General features: G+C 41.2%; 1 protein-coding gene across 6 annotated transcripts in view; it reads left to right on the top strand.

Annotated features, from left to right (window-relative positions):
• CDK19 (cyclin dependent kinase 19) overlaps positions 1–24,548 on the top strand; it is a 205,825-nt gene that overhangs the window by 9,009 nt on the left and 172,268 nt on the right. Inside the window, exons 1-2 of one of the 6 annotated variants that reach the window (XM_032156636.2) lie at positions 13,838–14,025; positions 22,472–22,563. The exons of the other annotated variants lie outside the window; for them this stretch is intronic. The gene's annotated coding sequence lies outside the window, so the exon portion shown is untranslated. Of the gene's footprint in view, positions 1–13,837; positions 14,026–22,471; positions 22,564–24,548 lie in introns of those variants that run through there. 6 annotated transcript variants of the gene reach the window in all.

Below are 24,548 nucleotides of genomic sequence, written 5' to 3'. Positions count from 1 at the left end.
TTGACCTCCCAAAGTGCTGGGGTTATAGGCATAAGCCATCATGCCTGGCCCTATTTTTATTTATTTAATTAATTTATTTATTGAGACAGAGTCTTGCTCTGTCACCCAGGCTGGAGTGCAGTGGGAAGATCTTGGCTCACTGCAGCCTCCACCTCCCAGGTTCAAGCAATTTTCCTGCCTCAGCCTCCTGAGTAGCTGGGACTGCAGGCACATACCCACCATACCTGGCTAATTTTTTATATTTTTAGTAGAGGCAGTGTTTACCATGTTGGCCAGGCTGGTCTCGAACTCCTGACCTCAAGTGATCCATCTGCCTCAGCCTCCCAAAGTGCTGGGATTACAGGCGTGAGCCACCGTGCTTGGCCCATATTTTAAATCTTAAACATTGCTTAAACATTATGACATATCTATATACAGAGATGCCTTGTTTCTCTTAGTAGTTTTGTTGTATCTCATTGTATTGACTTACATCGTTGGCTGTCTCCAGTCTTGCTAGTACTAACACTGAAGTGAATATCCTAGTAAGCACAGCCTTTTATACCTATTAATGTGTCTGTAAGTTAAATTCCTAGAAGCCATTTACCTTTGGAAGTAATGGCTTGGAATGGTTTACTAATATGGTGATGTATGAGACAGAAATATCTGAAGACTGGAGATGGGGAGGTTGGCTAAGAATAAGGAAGTGGAATGTTAAGACAATAATAATTTTTTTTTTTTTTTGAGATGGAGTTTCGCTCTTCTTGCCCAGGCTGGTGTGCGATGGCACGATCTTGGCTCACCACGACCTCTGCCTCCCGTGTTCAAGCGATTCTCCTGCTTCAGCCTCCCAAGTAGCTGGGATTACAGGAATGCGCCACCATGCCCAGCTAATTTTGTATTTTTTAGTAGAGATAGGGTTTCATCATGTTGGCCAGGCTGGTCTCGAACTCTTGACCTCAGGTGATTTGCCCACCTCGGCCTCCCAAAGTGCTGGGATTACAAGCGTGAGCCACTGCACCCAGCTGACAGTGATAATTAACACATAAAAATGAGCTCTAAATCGTTTGTTAAAGGACGTACAAGTTACTTTCTTTTTTTTTTTTTTTTTGAGAAGTGTTATCTAGGCTGGGATGCAGTGGCACGATCTTGGCTCACTGTACCTCTGCCTCCTGGGTTTAAGCTACTTTCTTATGGCTACTGTTTTAGGAGCATGGAAAAGGTATGTCTCTGAGTTTTACATAGGAAGAGTAGATCCATGGAAAGGTTTTTAATGCAATCTATGTCAATGTTGATGAATTAAGTATTTTTATTTTTTAAAGTATATAAAATATAGTGTCCTGTATTTTTGAACTTGATATGCTAGACAAATAAGTTCATATGTGGTGTTATAAATTGTGTACAGTTGACTGTTGAACAGCAGGAGTTTGAACCACGTGGGTCCACTTACACGCAGATTTGTGAAACCTGCGTATATGAGGGCCAACTTTTTGTATAGGTGGGTTCTCCAGGGCCAACTGCAGGACCTGAGTATGTGTAGATTTTGGTATATCCAGGGGTCCCGGAACCAACCCTTCAGGTATACTAAGGGACATCTATTTGTTTTGAAAAATTATTCTATAGTGCAGGGTTAGGTGACAATATAGAAGATTTTAAAGCAGTATATTACAATTTGCAATTTTCTTGGTGGTAAACTATTAGAGTAAGAGTATTTGGATGTTTAAAAACTGATGTGTTTTTTTAAAGATCAACTTGTTATAATGTTGTGACTATATAATATTAGTGCTACTTTGGGATTCTAAAACAAAGGGACAAGACGAATAACTAGCGTGACAATTAAAACCAGATAGTATCTAGAAACATAACGGAGTAGCAGACAAAGCTATTTAAAGATTTTTGTCCATTTATAAATAGCTGATAGTCCAACACTTCCTGTAATAGCTGTTTTGAATGTGCACTGTACAGGATGAAAGAGAGTCTCAAGAGAGAAGACAGGATGTAATTCAGGATACAAGTGTGCAGCAGTAGTTATTTATTGAGGGTTTGAGTTCTTATCCAGGAGTGAGTGATCAAAGAGAAATAAAAACCTGTAAAGTCCTCAAATAACAGGTGTCTTTTTTTTTTGTTTGTTTTTGAGACGAAGTCTTGCTCTGTCACCCAGGTTGGAGTGCAGTGGAGCGATCTTGGCTCACTGCAAGCTCTGCCTCCCGGGTTCACGGCATTCTACTGCCTCAGCCTCCCGAATAGCTGGGAGTACAGACGTACGCCGCCATGCCCGGCTAATTTTTTTGTATTTTTAGTAGAGACGGGGTTTCACCGTGTTAGCCAGGATGGTCTCGTTCTGACCTCATGATCCGCCTGCCTTGGCCTCCCAAAGTGCTGGGATTATAGGTGTGAGCCACTGCGCCCGGCAACAGGTCTTTATAAAATATCTTTAACTTGGCGGGGTGTGGTGGCTCACGCCTGTTATCCCAGCACTTTGGGAGGCCGAGGTGGGCGGATCACGAGGTCAGGAGTTCGAGACCAGCCTGGCCAATATGGTGAAACCCCATCTCTACTAAAAAATACAAAAATTAGCCAGGCGTGGTGGCGCGCACCTGTAGTCCCAGCTACTCAGGGGTCTGAGGCAGGAGAATCGCTTGAACCCTGGAGGCAGAGGTTTCAGTGAGCCGAGATCGTGCCATTGCACTCCAGCCTGGGCCACAGAGCGAGACTCCGTCTCAAAAAAAAAAAAAAGAAAAAAAACTTTAACTTGAACTATAATAAGTCTTGCTAAAGGAAAAATACACTCTTCTTATAGAGGCTTTAAACCTATTGTGTATTTTCTATTTAAAAACATTTTTTTGGTGAAGGTTTGTGATGGATGATCTCAGTTATTACTAAGCTGAATGTGATTCGGGAATGGATTTATTTACCAAATAGGCCAGTTAACTTTGTTTTGTTCTGTAGTTATAGAATAAAACCTATTCATGGCAAAGTGTTTTGCTGATATTTGTAGATACTTAAATTTGGACAGAAAGGTAAGTCCATGGTTTCTGGAAAACTCCCTCCCTCCCTCCCTCCCTTTCTCCCTTCCTTTCTCTCTTTTCTCTTCTTTTCTTTTCTTTCTGTTCTGTATTTTCTTTCTTTCCTCTCTTTCTTTTCTTGAGACAGGGTTTTGCTCCTGTCACCCAGGCTGAAGTGAAAGTGGTGCAGTCACAGCTCACTGTAGCCTTGACTTCCTGTGCTCAAATGATCCTCCCATCTCAGCCTGTTGAGTAGCTGGGACTACAGGCATGTACCACCATGCCTGATTAATTCTTGCATTTCTTGTAGAGACAATGGATTTTTCCATGTTGCCCAGACTGGTCTCGAACTCCTGGGCTCAAGCCGTCTACCCGCTTTGGCCTCCCAAAGTGCTGGGATTACAGGTGTAAGCCACTGCACCCAACCTCAGTGTAGTTATTGTAATTGCATTTTAAGAGTGACTTAAACACTGAGTAAATCCTATTATTTTAGGATTTAGGTGCGAATTTAAAAAAGGACTTTTCTGTTTTCTGAAAGGTTTTATGTAATTTGATCTTGTCTTACTTACAAAACCAGAATTCTGTTAACTGATTTTTCAGCGATCTGTTGATCTTTGTTGTATATTTGTATCAGTGGAAATAGTTTTATGCTATTAAAATTATGAAATAATGGTTGCACATGGTAAAAAACTTAAACAGTATAGTTGTATATAAAATGAAAAGTAAAAGTCTAGACTGGACGCGGTGGCTCACGCCTGTAATCCCAGCACTTTGGGAGGCCAAGGCGGGCGGATCACGAGGTCAGGAGATCAAGACCATCCTGGCTAACAGGGTGAAACCCCATCTCTACTAAAAATACGAAAAATTAGCCGGATGTGGTGGCAGGTGCCTGTAGTCCCAGCTACTCAGAAGGCTGAGGCAGGAGAATGGCGTGAACCCGGGAGGCGGAGGTTGCAGTGAGCTGAGATCGCGCCACTGCACTCCAGCCTGGGTGACAGAGCAAGACTCCGTCTCAAAAAAAAAAAAAAAAAAGTCAAAGCCTTCCTTCTTACTGTGTGCCGGAGACCATCCTTGTCACATCTCATAGGTAACCAGTGTTAACCATTTCTGTTTAAGTTTTGCTGTTGCTTACTGCTGCTTACCATTATAACTTTAAATAATATGCATATAATTCTACTTCGTGATTTATCAACTTTAGGCAGTTTTTGTTAAGTTTCCATCAGAGAAGCTGAGCAATTTTGTGAAATCCTACTACCCGCTTTTGTTTTCCCATCCTAACCTTCAAATTTATTACTTCTATTTTAATTTGTTTCTAGTAAATACTTTTATGGCTTTAAATTATAAACTTAAATTTCTTTTTCAGTATGTATCAATTTAGATATTATCTCTGATCTCAATGTGAATTTTTTTTCGTCTTTTAAATTTTAGATTTGGGGATACATGTGCAGGTTTGTTGCATGGGTATATTGCGTAATGCTGAGTTTGGGCTTCTATTGAACCCATCACCCAAATAGTGAACATAGTACCCAATAGGTAGCTTTTCAACCCTTTCCCCTCTGTTTTTCCCCTTTTGGAGTCCCCGGTGTCTATCGTTCCCATCTTTATGTCTGTGTGTACCCGTTGTTCAGCCCCCACTTATAAGTGAGGACATGTAGTATTTAATTTTCTGTTTTCTTACTTATTTCACTTAGGATAATGGCCTCAGCCCAACCCTTGTTGCTGCAAAGGATATTATTTCATTCTTTTTTATGGCTGCATAGTATTCCGTGGTGTATATATACCACATTTTCTTTTTAACTGTTGATAGACACCCAGGAGGATTCCATGACTTTTCTATTGTGAATAGTGTTATGATAAATATACGAGTACAGGTGTCTTTTTGGTGGAATGATTTCTTTTCCTCTGGGTAGATACCTAGTAGTGGGATTGCTGGGTCAAATGGTAATTCTATTTTTGATTCTTTGAGGAATCTCCAAACTGCTTTCCACAGGGGCTGAACTAATTTATATTCCCACCAACTGTATGTAAGCATTCCCTTTTCTCCTCAACCTTGCCAACATCTCGTTTTTTTATTTTTGATAATAACCATTCTGACTGGTGTAAGATGGTATCTCACTGTGGTTTTAATTTGTGTTTCTCTGATGACTAGTGATGTTGAGCATTTTCTCCCATGTTTTTTCGCTACTTGTATGTCTTCTTTTGAGAAGTGTCCATTCATGTCCTTTGCCCACTTTCTAATAGGATTGTCTTTTTCTTATTTAAAAAAATTTAAAATAACTTTAAGGTTGGGCGTGGTGGCTTACGCCTGTAATCCCAGCACTTTGGGGGCCAAGGCAGGTGGATCATGAGGTCAGGAGATCGAGACCATCCTAGCTAACACTGTGAAACCCTGTCTCTACTAGAAATACAAAAAATTAGCCCGGCGCAGTGGTGGGCACCTGTAGTCCCAGCTACTCGGGAGGCTGAGGCAGGAGAATGGTGTGAACCCAGGAGGCGGAGCTTGCAGTGAGCCGAGATGACGCCACTGCACTCTAGCTTGGGCGACGGTGTGAAACCCCATCTCAAAAAAAAACAAAAACAAAAAACAAAACTGCAATTTATTTTATTTTTTTGAGACAGAGTTTTGCTCTGTCACTGAGGCTGGAGTGCAGTGGCATGATCATGGCTCAGTGCAGTCTCAATCTCCTGGGCCTTAGCAATTCTCCCACCTCAGCCTCTTGAGTAGCTGGGACCACAGGCATACACCATTAAGCCTGACTACTTTTTAAATTTTTTGTGGAGTCAGGGTCTCACTGTGTTGCCAAAGCTGGTCTTGAACTCCTGGGCTCAAGCAATCCTCCCACCTTGGCCTCCCAAAGTGCTGCCGATTGCAGGTGTGAGCCAGCTCCTTCCCCCAGCCCCCAGCCAATATTGCATTCTTGGTTTGGTTCTCAGCTTGATTGTTATTGGTGTATAGAAATGTGATCGATTTTTATATGTTGATTTTTTATCCTGAAACTGTACTGAAGTTGTTTATCAGGTCTTGGAGTCTTTTGAAGGAATCTTTAGGGTTTTCTAGGTACAGGATCATATTATCAGTAAATAGATATTTTGACTTCCTCTTTTCCTGTTTCTCTGTCTTGCCTGATTGCTCTGGCTAGGGCTTCCAATACTGTATTGAATAGGGGTGGTGAGAGTGGGCATCCTTGTCTTGTTTCAGTTCTTGGGGGAATGCATCCAACTTTTGCTCTTTCAGTATGATGTTGGCTGTGGGTTTGTCGTAGATGGCTCTTATTATTTTGAGCTATGTTCCTTCAGTACCTTGTTTGTTGAGCATTTTTGTCATGAAGGGAATGTTAGATTTGTCGCGTGCTTTTTCTGTGCCAGTTGAGATGATCGTATGGTTTTTGTTTTTATTTCTGTTTATGTGGTGAATCACATTTCTTGATTTGTATGTGTTGAACCATCCTTGCATCCCAGGAATAAAGCCCACTTGATTGTAGTGAATTATCTTTTCAATGTGCTGCTGGATTTGGTTTGTATTTTGTTGAGGATTTTTGCATCTATGTTCATCAGGGGTATTGGCCTGTAGTTTTCTTCGTTTGTCATTATCTTTGCCAGATTTTAGTATCAGGATGATACTGGTTTCGTAGAATAAATTAGGGAGGAATCCTCCCTCCTTGATTTTTTGGAATAGTTTCAGTACTATTGGTACCAGCTCTTCTTTGTACGTCTGGCAGAATTCAACTGTGAATCCATCTGGTCCAGGGCTATTTTTGGTTGGTAGGCTTTTAATTACTGATTCCGTTTCATAACTTGATATTGGTCTGTTCAGGGTTTCAGTTTCTTCCTGGTTCAATCTTTAGAGATTGTGTCTTTCTAACATGAATGTTAAAGGAAGTAATACACCTTTCCCACTCTTTATTGCTACTTCCCAATTTTTAAAGTATAATGTTTGTAATAATGTTTGTAGTATTTTGGTGTATTCAATGCTTTTTTGTCCATGGGTTGATTCTAAAAAGTGAACACTTAAAGCATTCAACAGCATTAAAATACTATGATTTTAAAATTTATTTACTGCTGAGTAGATGAATATGTTGAGACTCATGGAGAAGGAAATGTAATCTTTAGTACAGTCAGCCCTCTCTATCTATGGGTTCTGCATCTGCAGATTCAATCAACCATGTGTTGAAAATACTCAAGGTCAGGTGCTGTGGCTCACACTTACAATTCCAGCACTTTGGGAGGTCTAGGCGGGTAGATTGCTTGAGCTCAGGAGTTCAAGGCCAGCCTAAGCAATATAGTGAGACTTCGTCTCTACAAAAAAGTAAACAAAAAAACTAGCTGGGTATAGTGGTGCATGCCTGTGGTCCTAGCTAACTTGGGGGCTGACGTGGGAAGATCGCTTGAGCTGGGGAGGTTGAGGCTGCAGTGAGCCGAGATTGTGCCATTGCCGTTCAGACTTGGCAACAGAGCGAGACCCTGTCTCCAAAAAAAAAATTAGAAAAAACTCCAAAACAATAAAAAATAATGCAAATAAACCCAGCATAACTATTTATAAAGTATTTACATTGTATTAAGTATTATAAGTAATTTAGGGATGATTTAAAGTATACGAGAGAATACATATAGGTTATATGCAAATACTGTGCTATTTTATATCAGGGACTTGAGCATTCTTGCATTTTGGTTTGGAAGGAACTGAAACCAACCACATGGTCCACATACTCCTCCCCACACCGTACTGAGGGATGACTGTATTAAATAAGTGCTGCTTGAAACAGTGTTCCAGGTATTAAGGCCTAATTGTTGATGTTAATTCTGCCTTTTCTTCAAGTCTTCTGGGTCATATTCAGCTAGTAGTTTTTCTTTGTATCCTATGTGTGGTTTTTCTTGGATTCTTTTTTTTGGTTGTTTTTAGATGAGGATGTCTTTTTTTTTTTTTTTTTTTTTTTAAAGACAGGGTTTTACTCTTAACACCCAGTTTGGAGTGCAGTGGCATGATCACAGCTCACTGCAACCTCGACCTCCTGGCTCAGGTGATCCTCCCACCTCAGCCTCTTGAGTAGCTAGGCTTACAGGCACCCACTACCACGCCTGGTTAATTTTTGTATTTTTTTGTAGAGACAGGGTTTTGCCATGTTGCCCAGGCTGGTCTTGAACTCTTGGGCTCAGGTGATCTGCCTGCCTCAGCCTCCCAAAGTACTAGGATTACAGGCGTGAGCCACCATGCCTGGCTGAGGATGTCTTTTTAAGTAGCATTTTCATATAGGATGTGTAGATTTTCTGAGTTCTTGCATGTCTGATAATGTATTTTGTTCTCATACTTGATTGATAGTTTGGCTGAATTAATACTTAAATATTAAGAATATGTTTTTTTTCTCAGCATTCGAAACTATTGCTTCATGTCTTCTGGTATATCTTGTTGTTCCTGGGAAGTTTCTTTCTTTCTTTTTTTTTTTTTTTTTTCCTGGAGACAGAGTCTCACTCTTGTCGCCCAGGCTGGAGTGCAATGGCACGATCTTGGCTCACTGCAACCTCTGTCTCCTGGGTTCAAGGGGTTCTCCTGCCTCAGCCTCCTGAGTAGCTGGGATTACAGGTGCCTGCCATCATGCCCAGCTAATTTTTGTATTTAAGTAGAGATGGGGTTTCACCACGTTGGCCAGGCTGGTCTCAAACTCCTGACCTCAGGTGATCCACCCGCCTTGGCCTCCTAAAGTGCTGGGATCACAGGCAGGAGCCATCATGCCTGGCTGGGAAGTTTCTTTTTTCAAACTTGTATTTTTCCTCTCCAGAATCTCTTAGGATTTTTTACTTTTTTTGTTTTCCTGATTTTTCTTTAATACAGTTGCCATCTTACATAATGTACTATTAAGTGCCTTCTTAATAGCTTCTAATCTACCCTTCTGTTACACTGGTTGGCATCCTGGGATGGAACTATTGTTACCACTCATGTTTGTGGAGTACTGTTCTTCAGTACAGTACACCTGACTCATATGGTCAGGCCATATAATTCATGGGTAGTGGTATTAATTTCTATGACTGAATTATGACACATCCAAACCACATATATTTCTTTCTTTTTCTTTTTTTTTTTTTTGAGATGGAGTCTTGCTCTGTCGCCCAGGCTGGAGTGCAGTGGTGCAATCTCGGCTCACTGCAACCTCCGCCTCCCAGGTTCAAGTGATTCTCCTGCCTTAGCCTCCCGACTAGCTGGGATTACAGGCATGCACTACCACGCCTGGCTAACTTTGTGTTTTTAGTAGAGATGGGGTTTCACCATGTTGGCCAGCCCGGTCTCGAACTCCTGACCTCAGGTGATCCACCCGCCTTGGCCTCCCAAGGTGTTGGGATTACAGGTGTGCGCTACTGCGCCTGGCCTATATATTTTTCAATTTAGAGTTCATACAAAGTCTGTTTCCTTTCTATAGTAGCTATTGCTCCAGACTGTGGTTTAAAAATCCAAGAAGTGGGAAGAATGTCTTTGTTTTCAATGCTGCTTTCTTCCTTTTTTCTTTTCTATCTTCCTTCCCTCCATTTTCTTTCTTCCGTTCATTTCCTTCTTTTTTTCTTTCTTAATAAGAGGTTAACAGAAATGGGTTATTAAGGAAATCAAAGTCTAGTAAATGTTCAAAACATGAGATCAGAGTAGTCACAAACTCTTCTTTGTAGTGATGTTAAATTACTGACAAATGTTTTTTGAAAACAGAAAAAGTCTTTTTTTTTCCATTTTTTTTTGAGACGAAGTCTCCCTCTGTCGCCTAGGCTGGAGTGCAGTGGCGCGATCTCGGTTCACTACAACCTTTACCTTCCAGATTCAAGTGATTCTCCTGCCTCAGCCTCTCGAGTACCTGGGATTACAGGCATCTGCCACTGTGCCTGGCTAATTTTTGTATTTTTAGTAGAGACAGGGTTTCACTATCTTGGCCAGGCTGATCTTGAACTCCTGACCTCATGATCCACCCAACTTGGCCTCCCAAAGTGGTGAGATTACAGGTGTGAGCCACTGTGCCCAGCCAAAAATCCGATTTCTTATTTCAATTTATGTGTATTTTTTTTCTTTTCTTTTTTTGAGATGGAGTTTTGCTCTGTTGCCTCGGCTGGAGTGCAGTGGCACAGTCTTGGCTCACTGCAACCTCTGCCTCCTGGGTTTAAGCAATTCTCGTGCCTCAGTCTCCTGAGTAGCTGGGATTACAGGTGTGTGCCACCACGCCCGGCTAATTTTTTTGTATTTTTAATAGAGACAGGATTTCACCGTGTTGACCAGGCTGGTCTCGAACTCCTGACCTCAAGTGATCCACCCGCCTTGGCCTCCCAAAGTGCTGGGATTACAGGTGTGAGCCACTGAACCTGGCTATTTTTTTCTTTGCTCTTCTTTTTGTTTGTTTTGAGACATATTCTCACTCTGTTGCTCAGGCTGGAGAGCAGTGATGCAGCCTTGACTCCCTGGGCTCAGGTGATCCTCCCACCTCAGCCTCCTGAGTAGCTAGGACAACAGGCATGTGCCACTATGCCTGGCCGATTTTTGTGTTTTTGTGTAGAGATGTGGTTTTGCTGCGTAGCCCAGGCTGATCTTGAACTATGGAGCTCAAGTAATCCACCTGCCTCCATCCCCCAAAAGTGCTGGGATTTTAGGCATGAGCCACCATGCCCAACCCTCTTCACTCTTTTTGATTTTATACTTTTTTCTTTAAATCTTTTTTGTAATTTAAAAATTATTTTTTATTTTATATTTATTGTTCTATCTGTCTGTCTGTCTGTCTGTCTGTCTATCTATCTATCTATTTTTTTGAGACGGAGTCTTACCCTGTCACCCAGGCTGGAGTGCAATGGCACGATGATCTCAGCTCACTGCAACCTCTGCCTCCTGGGTTCAAACGATTCTTTTGCCTCAGCCTCCCAAGTAGCTGGGATTACAGGCACCCACCACCACACCCAGCTAATTTTTGTATTTTTAGTAGGGGCGGAGTTTTACCATGTTGGTCAGGCTGGTCTCAAAACTCCTGACCTCGTGATTCTTCTGCCTCGGCCTCCCAAAGTGCCGGGATTACAGGCGTGAGCCACCGTGCCTGGCCATATATGTATATTTTTTCTCACAGCTGAGGCAAAGGTCAGTTTATGTGTATTTTATTTTTATTTATTTATTTATTTGAAATGGTCTCACTATATTGCTCAGGCTGGGGTGCAGTGGTACGGTCTCAGCTCACTGCAACCTGTGCCTCCTGGACTGAAGCCATCTTCTGATTTTAGCCTTCCGAGTAGCTGGAAGGTGCATGCCACCATGCCCAGCTAATTTTTGTAGTTTTTGTAGAGATGGGGGTCTCACCATGTTGTGTTGGCTGGTCTCAAACTCCTGAGCTCAAACAGTCCACCCACCTCAGCCTCCCAAACTGCTAGGATTACAAGCATGTGCCACCACTCCCAGCCTGTATTTTTATTTATTTGTTTGTTTGTTTGTTTGTTTGACGGAATCTAACTCTGTCACCAGGCTGGAGTGTAGTGGTACGATCTCGGCTCACTGCAGCCTCTGCCTCCTGGGTTCTAGCGATTCTCCTCCCTCAGCCTCCCAAGTAGCTGGGACTACAGGCATGCACCGCCATGCCCAGCTAATTTTTTGTATTTTTAGTAGAGACAGGGTTTCTCCATGCTGGCCAGGATGGTCTCGATCTCTTGACCTCATGATCCGCCCGCCTTGGCCCCCCAAAGTACTGGGATTACAGGCGTGAGCCACCGTGCCTGGCAGCCTGTATTTTATTTTTGAATAATTATATGTTGTTTGGACATAAGTAGTTACTAAATTACTTTACCTAATTATGTAATAAATGGAATCATTAGGTATTTCCTTTGACCTAAGGTCCTGTAAACAAATTACTAAGATACTAAGGGTTCTGTGAATGAGTTTGAGATCTTCTAACTGCAGATATGATCAGTGTTTATCTATATTATCAAATTTTTCTTTAAGAACTTGATTTTTAGTGGATGTTTATACTTTTATATGAATATGCAATGCTTTACTGAACTCTTTCTGCTTGTTGAACATTTAAGTTTTTCCTAATATTTTGATAATATATGTAATACTAATAGCTGTTGTTGTGTCTAAATCTTGGTCCTTATATCTAATTCTTTCCTTAAAATAACGTCTTATAAGTTAATTTGCTGTGTCAAAGGGTATTAGTTGTTTAAGGCTCTTAGTATATATAACCTAATTTTTTCATATATAGTTTTCTCCACTACTACTAACAATGTATCAAAAGTGCCCCTCATCTCAACCTCAGTGGCTGTGAATGTTCTTTATCACAATTTGACAGTTGAAATGGTTTCTGCTTTAGCGTGATAGTAATTAGAGCTGTTTCTCCATGATTTTCCTACATCTGAGCTAAAGATCTTACCAGCCTTACAATTTACATCTCTCTTAGCTCCTAGGACCTGTAGTTCATGGTCGAGGTACCACCCCTCTTCCAACCTCACTAGTCTTTACCCATTTTATAGTTGGTAAGTATTTTTGACTTATTAAAAAGCAGGAAGTTTATGCTGGGCATGGTGACTCACACTTGTAATCCCAGCACTTTGGGAGGCCAAGGTGTGTGGATTGCTTGAGCCCAGGAGTTCCAGACTAGCCTGTGCAACAAGGGGGAACCCTGTCTCTACAAAAAATACAAAAATTAGCCAGGCATAGTGACATGCACCTGTAGTCCTAGCTACTCAGGAGGGTGAGGTGGGAGAAACACCTGAGCCAGGGAAAGTTGAGGCTACAGTGAGCCGTGATCGCACTGCTGCACTCAAGCTTTGGCAACAGACTGAGACCCTGTCACAGAAACAAAACAAAACAAGACAGCAGCAAGTTTTCCTTGGAATATTTTATATTTATGTAATCTTGTCATCCACATTTTTCTACTTTTATGTTAAAGATATGTTCTACAATATAATTTACCAGGAAGTTTTCTAGTCATCTTAATTTCCTACTCTTAATTTTTATTGGAATAATGGGTGATTTTTTTTCACAGATATATATATTATTCTGAAAAGTAGTGAAGAATAAACAAAGTTTCATGTTTTGGTGTAGAAATTGTTAAAAGCATTTTAAAAAATATCAGGCCAGGCGTGGTGGCTCACCCCTGTAATCCCAGCACTTTGGGAGGCTGAGGTGGGTGGATCACGAGTTCAGGAGATCGAGACCATCCTGGCTAAGACGGTGAAACCCCATCTCTACTAAAAATACAAAAAAATTTAGCTGGGCGTGGTGGCGGGCGCCTGTAGTCCAGCTACTTGGGAGGCTGAGGCAGGAGAATCGCTTGAACCTGGGAGGCAGAGGTTGCAGTGAGCCAAGATTACGCTACTGCACTCCAGCCTGGTGACAGAGTGAGACCCCATCTCAAAAAAAAGAAAAAAAAGTTTCAAACTGCTGGAGAGAGGACAGTGCAGATATAGCTGTCATTTAACATTGGGAAGAACAGGCCAGGCGCGGTTGCTCACAGGTAATCCTAGCACTTTGGGAGGCTAAGGCGGGTGGATCACCTGAGGTCAGGAGTTCAAGACCAGCCTGACCAAATATGGTGCAACCCCATCTCTACTAAAAATACAAAAGTTAGCTGGGCTTGGTGGCGGACGCCCTTAGTCCCAGTTACTTGGGAGGCTGAGACAGGAGAATTGCTTGAACCCGGGAGGCAGAGGTTGCAGTGAGCTGAGATTGTGCCACTGCACTCCAGCCTGGGTGACAGAGCGAGACTCCATCTCAAAACAAACAAAAAAACTGGGAAGAACACAACTGTGGTGTTTATCGTGTGTGGATTTGTCATTCTGGCTTTGTGCAACAGAAAAATCAATATTGTACAAATAAGGTGTTTGTTTTCCTCTTATAATGAAAGGTCCAGAGATGGGGCATGCTGGGCTGGTGCAGTTGTGCCAGGATATTAACAAGTATTCACCTCCTTTCTTCTGTTCTGTGGTTTTTGTACATGTGGTCCCAAATGATTGTTATGCCTCCAGGTATTTCTTTCACATTCTAGGCAGGAAGAAGGGGAAGAGGCAAAGGCTGAAAGGCAAAAGAGACTGTGCCAACCAAATGGTAAGCAATTGCCTTCTATGGATTAGAGGAACACAAGGGAAAACAGGTTATGAATGGCTCTGGGGAAGCCAGTCAGTAATAAGTCTCTGCCACAGTGTGGAACAAAGGGTTCAGTGAAAGGTGGCAAAGAAATCTTTGAGTTAATGTTAAGCAGTTAAAACCCACATTCTTAATGATAAGTACAATTTATGAACTATAACTGTCTCCCACACTGTGTAAAGACTTTTCATAATCAACCAAAACACATTTTGTTGACTTTCATGTCCATATAAGTATAAAGACTTAACATTTAGGATAATTTTTTTTAAGCAAAGCCTTATAACACTAATGTTGTCCTTATCTTTTTAGATAAGTGATAGGAAAACACCACAGAGAAATTTGGTATTTATAATAGTGAAGAGAACAGAGTCATATTAGATTTTACCTTTGCTCTAGGCCGATTAGCCAAGGCTCCTTGTTTAGTTTACTGTCACAAAGACATTTTCTTTTTCAGCATTTGAATAAACAGTATTTTTTGGGGACTAAATGATTTGAATAATGTTTATTCCCTCTTAACAAACTACTTGTATTTTCCGTTCTCGGGGAAGGATTTTTGCTCCTGATTCCTAGTAAATATACATACAAAGGAAAAACAAACTGCAATGTACCAAAATCTTTTGAAAACCTATTTCAAATCTCAGCTAATAAATACTGTCTAGCAGTGGGATCTTGGTAGTTAAATAATCTCTCTGTATCTCAGTTTCCCCATCTGCAAGATCTGTTGGATGACAAAGTACTCCTCACTGATTGTTGCGAGGAGTAATTGAATCAAAACGTATAAAAGTCTCCAGCAAAGCATTAGTTTATTTATTTGCTAAATCTATGTAGAGGGGTTTCAATGATAAATTTCCCTGAAGGTTAAGTTGGTAAATAAAAAGGGTAGATATTGAGTAAAAATTATAGTCAGTTTTTTGAGAGTGAGGATTAATCTGGTTAGATTCAGCAGGAAGATAGAATTTTATCCACATCTATAATGAATTGTTATAAAAAAGTATTTGCCATGAATGTCCATCCCTCGCCTGTCGCGGCGGGTGGATCACCTGAGGTCAGGAGTTCGAGACCAGCCTGGCAACATGGCGAAACCCCGTCTCTACTAAAAATACCAAAATTAGCTGGACATGGTGGCACGCATCTGTAATCCCAGCTACTCGGGAGGCTGAGGCAAGAGAATCGCTTGAACCTGGGAGGCGGAGGTTGCAGTGAGCTGAGATTGCGCCACTGCAGTGAGCCGAGATCGTGCCCACTGCACTCCAGCCTGGGTGACAGAGCAAGACAACAACAACAAAAAGTTTATTATATTAGGAAAGAAAAATTGGTTTGATGATGGGCTCTTTTACTTCAGCCTTGAAAATAAAGAAAAAAGGTAAAGGAGAAGACCTTATCTTTTCTCAAATTAAAAAAATAAAGGGTCAGGCTTGGTGGCTCACGCCTGTAATCTCAGCACTTTGGGAGGCCGAGGTGGGTGGATCACGAGGCCAAGAGATCGAGACCATCCTGGCCAACATGGTGAAACCCCGTCTCTACTAAACATACAAAAATTAGCTGGACACAGTGGCATGTGCCTATAGTCCCAGTCACTTGGGAGGGTGAGTCAGGAGAATTGCTTGAACCCGGGAGGCAGAGGTTGCAGTGAGCTGAGATCATGCCACTGCACTCCAGCCTGGCAACAGAGTGAGACTCCGTGTCAAAAAATATATATATGTATATATATATATATGTTTAAGAAAAAATTAGAAAACATGCTGGGTGGCTGGGCTTGGTGGCTCATGCCTGTAATCCCAGCACTTTGGGAGGTTGAGGTGGGAGGATTGCTTGAGGCCAGGAGTTCAAGATCAGCCTAGACAACATAGCGAGACCCTATCTCTAAAAATAATAATAGTAATTATTATTATTTAAAAAACCAAGCTGGGCAGAGTGTTTGTTCCTGTAGTCTCAGCTACTCAGAAGGCTGAGGCAGGAGGATCGCTTGAACCCAGGAGTTTGAATTCAGCCTGGGCGACATAGTGAGAACTTGTCTGTATAAAAAAAAAGAAAAATTAGGAAACAAAGATAAGGAAAAAGAAGTAAAGTTATTCATAGATAACCATTATGAATGGTGTGGTATGTTTTTCTACACTTCTTTCTCAGGAAATACCTACTTTTCTCCAAAATGCGATCATATTCTACATACTTTTTAGTAGCCTGTATTTTACATTTTACAATATATAATGAATATTTTTCCATTTTGCTAAACCTTCTTTTCCAATAGTTGTGTTCTGTTCTTTTTTTCCTGAAGAAAATCTATACCACTTACATCTAGAACCCTTCCGTCAATAATATCTTTAATTATATGCAGTTATTCTTATGGGTATGGGTAAAAATCTGCTTTCTGACTTTCTTTCCTCCCAAAATCACTGTTCTACATTTTTCTTTTCTTTTACTTTTAAAATTTAATTCTGTTTTTCTTTTTTTCCATGACAGATCAGAACCAGTGTTCTACATTTTTATTTAATTAATTAAATAATTAATTTTTTTTTTTTTTTGTGACGGAGTCTCACTCTGTTGCCCAGGCTGGAGTGCAGTGGCGCAATCTTGGCTCACTGCAACCTCCGCCTCCCAGGTTCACGCCATTCTCCTGCCTCAGCCTCCTGAGTAGCTGGGACTACAGGCGCCTGCTACCATGCCCCGCTAATTTTTTGTATTTTTAGTAGAGACAGGGTTTCACCGTGTTAGCCAGGTTGGTCTTGAACTCCTGACCTTGTGATCCACCCTCCTTGGCCTCCCAAAGTGCTGGGATTATAGGCGTAAGCCACCACACCCGGCCCTTGTTCTACATTTTTAATAACTATAGTCTATATACATGTACCTTTATTCGTTTAACCAGTTACTCTGTTGATTGATGCTTATTTATAACTTTTTATTATTATAAATAGCACTGTGATCAACAGATGTCCAGTTAAAATTTTGTTTTTCTGAGAGAGAGAACTTTCTAAAGTAGAAATATGTAGAGGGATAGGAAAGAGTATGTAAATCAAAATGTACTTTATCATGATAATTATTATGAAATTTCAAAGTGAATCTGTGGATCAATATTTCTTATTACTATATTGGTTTACATAAAGTAGGAGTTTTAAGAACTTATATAATTTATTTTTTATTTTGTTTTATTATTTTTTGAGACAGAGTCTTGCTCTGTCACCCAGGCTAAAGCGTAATGGTGTGATCTTGGCTCACTGCAACCTCTGCCTCCCAGGTTCAAGTGATTCTCATGCCTCAGCCTCCCCAGTAGCTGGGATTACAGGCACCTGCCACCACGCTGGGCTAATTTTTCTATTTTTAGTAGAGACGGGTTTTCTCCATGTTGGCCAGGCTGGTCTTGAACTCCAGACCTCAAGTGATTTACCTGCCTCTGCCTCCCAAAGTGCTGAGATTACAGGTGTGAGCCACCATGCCCAGCCTAAGCACCTATATAATTAAAAACTTAAAAACCTCCTCTTAGATGTACTTATGGGTAGCAGTATAAATACAACATAAGCGTTTAGAGCTATGTGGAATCTTATCTGGTTCAAATTGCTTGCCTCAGAAGAAGTCCAGAAATATACAGTGCCTTCCTTAATATCACATAATATGTTTCAGCATCTGACATATTGGTGTTGAGTACATGAATAGCTATATATTGGTTTTTCTAACTCCTATCCCAACATTTAAGTCTGTAACGGGATTTATAAAGATAATGAGAACTACAGTTGCTCTTTGAACAAAATTTGAGCTGTGCAGGTCCACTTATACATGAACTTTTTCCAATAAGTATGTAGAAAAATTTTTTGGAGATTTGCAACAATTTGAATAAATTGGTAAATGAATTGCATTGCTTAGAAATATGGAAAAAAATTAAGTGTGTCATGAATGTATAAAATGTATGTAGATACTAGTCTATTTTATCATTTACTACCATAAAATAGACACAAATCTATTATAAAAAGTTAAAATTTGGCCAGGCATGGTGACTCATTCCTGCAATCCCAGCACTTTGGGAGGCCAAGGTGGAAGAATTCCTTAAGCTCAGGAGTTTGAGACCAGCCTGAGCAACATGGTTAGACCCTGTCTAAAAATAAAGTTAAAATTTGGCTGGTGTGGTGGCTCATGCCTGTAATCCCAGCACTTTGAGAGGCCGAGGCGGGTGGATCACAAGGTGAAGAGATCGAGACCATCCTGGCCAGCATGCTGAAACCCTGTCTCTACTAAAAATACAAAAATTAGCTGGGCATGGTGGCACATGCCTGTAGTCCCAGCTACTTGGGAGGCTGAGGCAGGAGAATCTCTTGAACCCAGGAGGCAGAGGTTGCAGTGAGCCGAGATTGTGCCACTGCACTCCAGCCTGGTGACAGGGCAAGACTCCACCTCAAAAAAAAGTTAAAATTTATCAAAACTTATGCACACAAACACTTAAAGACCACACATGATGCCATTTGCAGTCCAGAGAAATGTAAACAAATGTAAAGGTACAGTACTGAATCATAACTACATAAAATTCACTGTTGTACATACTGTACTACTTACTATAATAATTTCATAGCCACTTCTTGCTATTGCTGTGAGCTCAAGTGTTGCAGATATACGCTTAAAATGCAATGTGATGCTAATCATCTCCACATAAGCAGTTTGTCTCTCTGGTAAGTTGGATATAGCAGTAAAAAGTGATCACTTGTGGTTCTTGTGTATTTTTCATCATGTTAAGTGGAATACTGTAAAGTTTGAATAATACCACGGCACCCATATGGAGTGCCATTAATCATGCCAGAAGTGCTCCCAAGAAGCAGAGAGAAGTTATGACATTAGAAAAAAAAAGTTCAATTCCTTGATATGTACTGTAGATTGAAGTCTGCAGCTGCAGCTGCTCACCATTTCAAGATAAATGAATACAGCACAAGGATTATAAAAAAAAAAAGAAAAAGAAATTTGTGAAGCCATTTCTCCAGCTATGCCAACAGGTGTAAAAACCTTGCACTTTTTGCTAAATAACTTTTTATCTTATATTGAAAAGATACAGCTTCTCTGTGGGTGCAGGATTGCTATAAGAGAGGCATACCTATAGATTCTAATGTGATTTGAGAAAAAAAGAATTCATATGACATCTTATAGCAAAAGAAAGGTGAAGGATCTAAAGCTGGAGAATTTTATGGCAGCCAAGGATGGTTTGATAATTTTGGAAAGAGATGGCTTTAAAATTGTCAGGATAGGCTGGATGTGGTGGCTCATGCCTGTAATCCCAGCACTTAGGGAACCTGAGGCAGGAGGATCTCTCGAGACCAGGAGTTTGAGACCAACCTAGGCAACATAGTGAGACCCGATCTCTTAAAAAAAAAAAAAAAAAATTAGCCAGGCATGGTGATGCAAACCTGTAGTCCTAGATACTTGAGAAGCTGATGCAGGAGGGTCACTTGATCCCAGGAGTTTGAGGTTATAGTGAGCCATAATCTTGCACCACTTCACTCCAGCCTGGGCAGCAGATCAAGAGCCTGTCTCAAAAACAAACAAACAAACAAAAAAAACAAAAAACAGGCCGGGTGCAGTGGCTCACGCCTGTAATCTCAGCAATTTGGGAGGCCGAGGTGGGCAGATCACTTGAGGTCAGGAGTTCGAGACCAGCCTGACTAACATGATGAAACCCTGTCTCTACTAAAAATACAAAAATTAGCCGGGTATGGTGGCGCACAGCTGTAATCCCAGCTACTCAGGAGGCTGAGACAGGAGAATCATTTGAACCTAGGAGGCAGAAGTTGCAGTGAGCCGAAATCACGCCACTGCACTCCAGCCTGAGCAACAGAGCGAGACTAAGTCTCAAAATGAAACAACAACAACAAAACCCCCAAAACCCAGTCAAGATAAGAGTAAATGCGGCAGATAAGTTCCCAGATGCCAATAAGAAAATAATTGAATTATGGAAGCTCAAAACAATAAATTCCTGCCAGGTGTCATGGCTCACGCCTGTAAATCCCAGCACTTTGGCAGGCCAGGGCAGGAGGATCACTTGAGCCCAGGAGTTCGAGACCAGCTTGGGCAACATAGACCCTGTCGCTACAAAAAAATAAAATAAAATATGGTGGCACGTTACCTAGAGTCTCAGCTACTTGTGAGGTTGAGGTTGGAGAATCCCTTAAGCCTAGGAGGTAGAGGCTACAGTGAGCTGTGATTGTTCCACTGCACTCTAGCCTGGGTGACAGAGTGAGACCTTGTTCCCAAAAAAAAAAAAAATATATCATTGAGGAGAAAGGATATCTGCCTGAATAGGTTTTTGTTTGTTTGTTTTTTTTTGTTTGTTTTTTGTTGTTGTTGTTGTTGTTGTTGTTTTTTTTTTTTTGAGACGGAGTCTCGCTCTGTCGCCCAGGCTGGAGTGCAGTGGCGCAATCTCGGCTCACTGCAAGCTCCGCCTCCCGGGTTCACGCCATTCTCCTGCCTCAGCCTCCTGAGTAGCTGGGACTACAGGCGCCCGCCACAACGCTTGGCTAATTTTTTTTTTTTTTTTGTATTTTTAGTAGAGATGGGGTTTCACCGTGTTAGCCAGGATGGTCTCGATCTCCTGACCTCATGATCCGCCCGCCTCGGCCTCCCAAAGTGCTGGGATTACAGGCGTGAGCCACTGCGCCCGGCCCCGTTTGTTTGTTTTTTTAGACAGAGCCTTGCTCTGTCACCCAAGCTGGAATGCAGTGGCACAATCTCCACTCACTGCAAACTCTGCCTCCCAGGTTCAAACGATTCTCCTGCCTCAGCCTCCCAAGTAGCTGGGATTACAAGCATGCACCACCACACCCAGCTAATTTTTTATATTTTTAGTAGAGACAGGGTTTCACCATGTTGGCCAAGGCTGGTCTCAAGCTCCTGACTAAAAGTGATCCGCCCGTCTGGACGTCCCAAAGTGCTGGGATTACAGGTGTGAGCCACCGCGCCTGGCCCTGAATAGGTTTTTAACGTGGACAAAAGGGCCTTATTCTGGAAAAAATACCACAAGAAACATTTATTAGTAATGAAGCAAGCCCCAGGATTTAAGGCAAGAAGGGATAGAAGGATAGAATTCTACCATTGTGTGCAAATGCAGTTTGGGTTTATGATTAGGACTGCCCTTATCTATAAAGCTGCTAACCCCTGAGCCTTGGAAGGAAAAGATAAACACCAGCTGCCAGTCTTTTCATTTTACAAAAGAAAGTCTGGACAATGAGAACCCTTTTTCTTGATTGGTTCCATCAATGCTTTGTTCCCTAAGGAAGTACCTTGCCAATAAGGGACTGCCTTTCAAAGTTCTTTTGATATTAGACAATGCCGTGATCCCCCATAGCCCAATGAGTTCAACACTAAAGGTGTTGAAGTGATCTATTTGCCCCCAAACACATTTCTAATTTAGCCTGTAGATCAGTGGGTCATTAAGACCTTTAAGGCTCATTACACGCGGTACCCTATGGAAAGGACTGTCTACATTATGAAAGAGAAACCCAATAGGGAGAACATCATGAAAGTCTAGAGGGATTGCACCATTTAAGATGCTATTGTTACAGCCACAGAAGCCATCAAGCTCAAAACAATACATTCCTGCTGGAGAAAACAGTGCCCAGATGTTGTGCATGACTTCACAGGGTTTATGACAGAGCCAGTTAAGGAAATGATGAAGGAAATTGTGGGTATGGAAAAAAAGATGGGGGAGTGAAGGGTTTTAAAATACAGATCTGAGAGAATTAAAGACCTAATAGATGGCACACAAGAGGAATTAATAAATGACTTGATGGAGATGAGTGCTTCTGAACCAGTACCAGATGATGAGGAAAAAGACACACAAGAAGCAGTATCAGGAAACAAATTGATGTTAGACAAGCTGGCAAAATGGTTCTGATTATTTAGGCTGCTTTGGACTTCTTTTACAACATCTCCTCTTCTATGATACAGACACTGAAACTAAAGCAGATGGTGGAAGAAGGAATGGTACCATACCAAAACATTGCTAGAGAAATGAAAAAGCAAAAAAGTCAGGCAGAAATTATGATGTATTTCTTTTTTTTTTTTTTTTTGAGATGGAGTTCCGCTCTTGTTGCCCAGGGTGGAGTGCAATGGCTTGATCTCGACTCACGACAATCTCTGCCTCCCTGGTTCAAGCGATTCTCCTGCCTCAGGCTCCCGAGTAGTTGGGATTACAGGCATGTGCCACCACGCCTGGTTGATTTTGTATTTTTAGTAGAGACGAGTTTTCTCTTTGTTGGTCAGGCTGGTTGCCAACTCCCAACCTCAGGCGATCTGCCTGCCTCGGCCTCACAAAGTGGTGGGATTACAGGCGTGAGCCACTGTGCCCGGCCTATGATGTATTTCTATAAAGTTACACTAAGTGTGGCTGCCTCTTCTGTCTCCCCTTCTACCTCCTCCACCTCTGCCATCCTTGAGACAGCAAGACCAACTCCCCTCTTTCTTCTCAGCCGACTCAATGTGAAGACAATGAGGATGAAGAACTTTATGATGATCTACTTCTACTAATGAATAGTAAATATATTTTGTCTTTCTTATGGTTTCCTTAGCATTTTCTTTTCTGTAGCTTACTTTATTGTAAGAATACAGTATATGGTAAAAATAACATACAAAATATATGTTAATTGACTATGTTATCAGTGAGGTTTCCAGTCAATGGTAGGCTGTGAGTAGTTAAGTTTGTGGGAGTCAGAAGTTGTATGTGGGTTTTTGACTGTGTGTGGGGTAAGCGCCACTAAGCCCTGTGTTGTTCAAAGATCAACTGTTTACCTGTGGAGCAAGCAATGATCTCTAATGAAGGGAGACTGATGAAGGCAAATTGGTTATCAAAGATTTTCAGAATGTACTTTTCTATGAACATTCTAGGATATTGACTGATTGATGAATTAGTGCATTTTCCATTAGTTAAATGTTTGTTTAGGGCCTTCTAGCCAGGGGCTTTTTTTTTTTTTTTTTTTTTTGACAATTCAGTGGTTTTTAGCATATGCACAGGATTGTATAATTATCACCATTATCTAATTTTAGAACATTTCATCACCACAAACATTCTGTACACATTAGCAGTCACTCCTCATTTCCCTGGTATCCTCTAATCAACTTTTTGTGGCTTGTCTATGGATTTGTCTATTCTGGACATTGTGTAAAAATGAAATCACACTATATATGTTATTGTGTGTCTTGCTTCTTTTACTCAGCATAATCAAAGTTCACCCATATTGTAGCATGTATGGGTATATCGTTCTTTCAAATGACTGTGTGGATATATCACGTTGTATTTGTCCATTCATCAACTGATGAACATTTGATTGTTTCCACTTTTAGGCTATTATGATTAATGCTGCTATGAATATTTTTGTAGAAGTTTTTGTTGGGCCATATGTTTTCAGTTCTCTTGGGTATATATCTAGGCATGGAATTGCAGCATAGTATGTTAGCTGTTACGATGTTTAACCTTTGGAAGAACTACCAGCCTCTTTCCCAAAGCAGCTGTACCATTTCACATTTCCACCTGAAATGTATGAGGGTTTCAGTTCTCTACATTCTTGTCGGCATATGGTATTGTCTATCTTTCTGATTTTAGTCATTCTTGTGGGTGTGAAGTGGTAGCTCACTGTAGTTTTGATTTGCAGTTCCCTAATAACTTATGATGTTGAGCATTTTTTCATGTGCTTAGCGACCATTGCATATATTCTTTGGAGAAATGCCTACTCAAATTCTTTGCTCATTTTAAAATTGGGTTGTATTTTTATTGTTGTAAGAGTTCTTTTTATATCAATACTGTGCTTTTATGTGATGTATAATTTGCAAATATTTCTTGTTTTTTTTGAGTTGCCTTTTCACTTTCTTTTTTTTCTTTTTCTTTTTTGAGACGAAGTCTTGCTCTGTCACTCAGGCTGGAATGCAGTGGTGTGATCTTGGTTCGCTGCAGCCTCTCCCTCCCCAGCTCAAGCAATTCTCCTGCCTCAGCCTCCCGAGTAGCTGATATTACAGGTGTGCACCATTATGCTGGCTAATTTTTGTATTTTTAGTAGAGACGGGGTTTCACCATGTTGGCCAGGCTGGTTTCGAACCCCTGACCTCAGGTGATCTACCCGCTTCGGCCTCCCAAAGTGCTGGGATAACAGGCGTGAGCCACCGTGCTCAGCCTGCCTTTTCAATTTCTTGATGATTCACTTCTTTGGTTTTGTGATTCACTTTGAATCACCAAAGTTTTAAATTTTGATGAAGTCCAATCCATCTTTTTTTTCTTTTGTTGCTTGTGCTAAGAAACCACTGCTTGATCCAAGGTTGCAAAGATTTACTCCTTTGTTTTCTTCTTAGAGTTTTGTGGTTTAAGCTCTTATATTTAGGTCTGGAAGTGCTTTTTTTTTTTTTTGAGACAGAATCTTGCTCTGTCACCCAGGCTGGAGAGCAATGGTGTGATCTCGGCTCACTGCAACCTCCACCTCCTGGGTTCATGCGATTCTCCTGCCTCAGCCTTTGGAGAAGCTGGGATTATA

This window comes from Hylobates moloch, unplaced genomic scaffold (assembly GCF_009828535.3).
Source record: "Hylobates moloch isolate HMO894 unplaced genomic scaffold, HMol_V3 SCAFFOLD_2, whole genome shotgun sequence".
Lineage (NCBI taxonomy): Eukaryota > Metazoa > Chordata > Mammalia > Primates > Hylobatidae > Hylobates > Hylobates moloch.
Note: the sequence above shows the minus strand (reverse complement) of the source record. Positions and strands in the feature narration are given on the sequence as shown.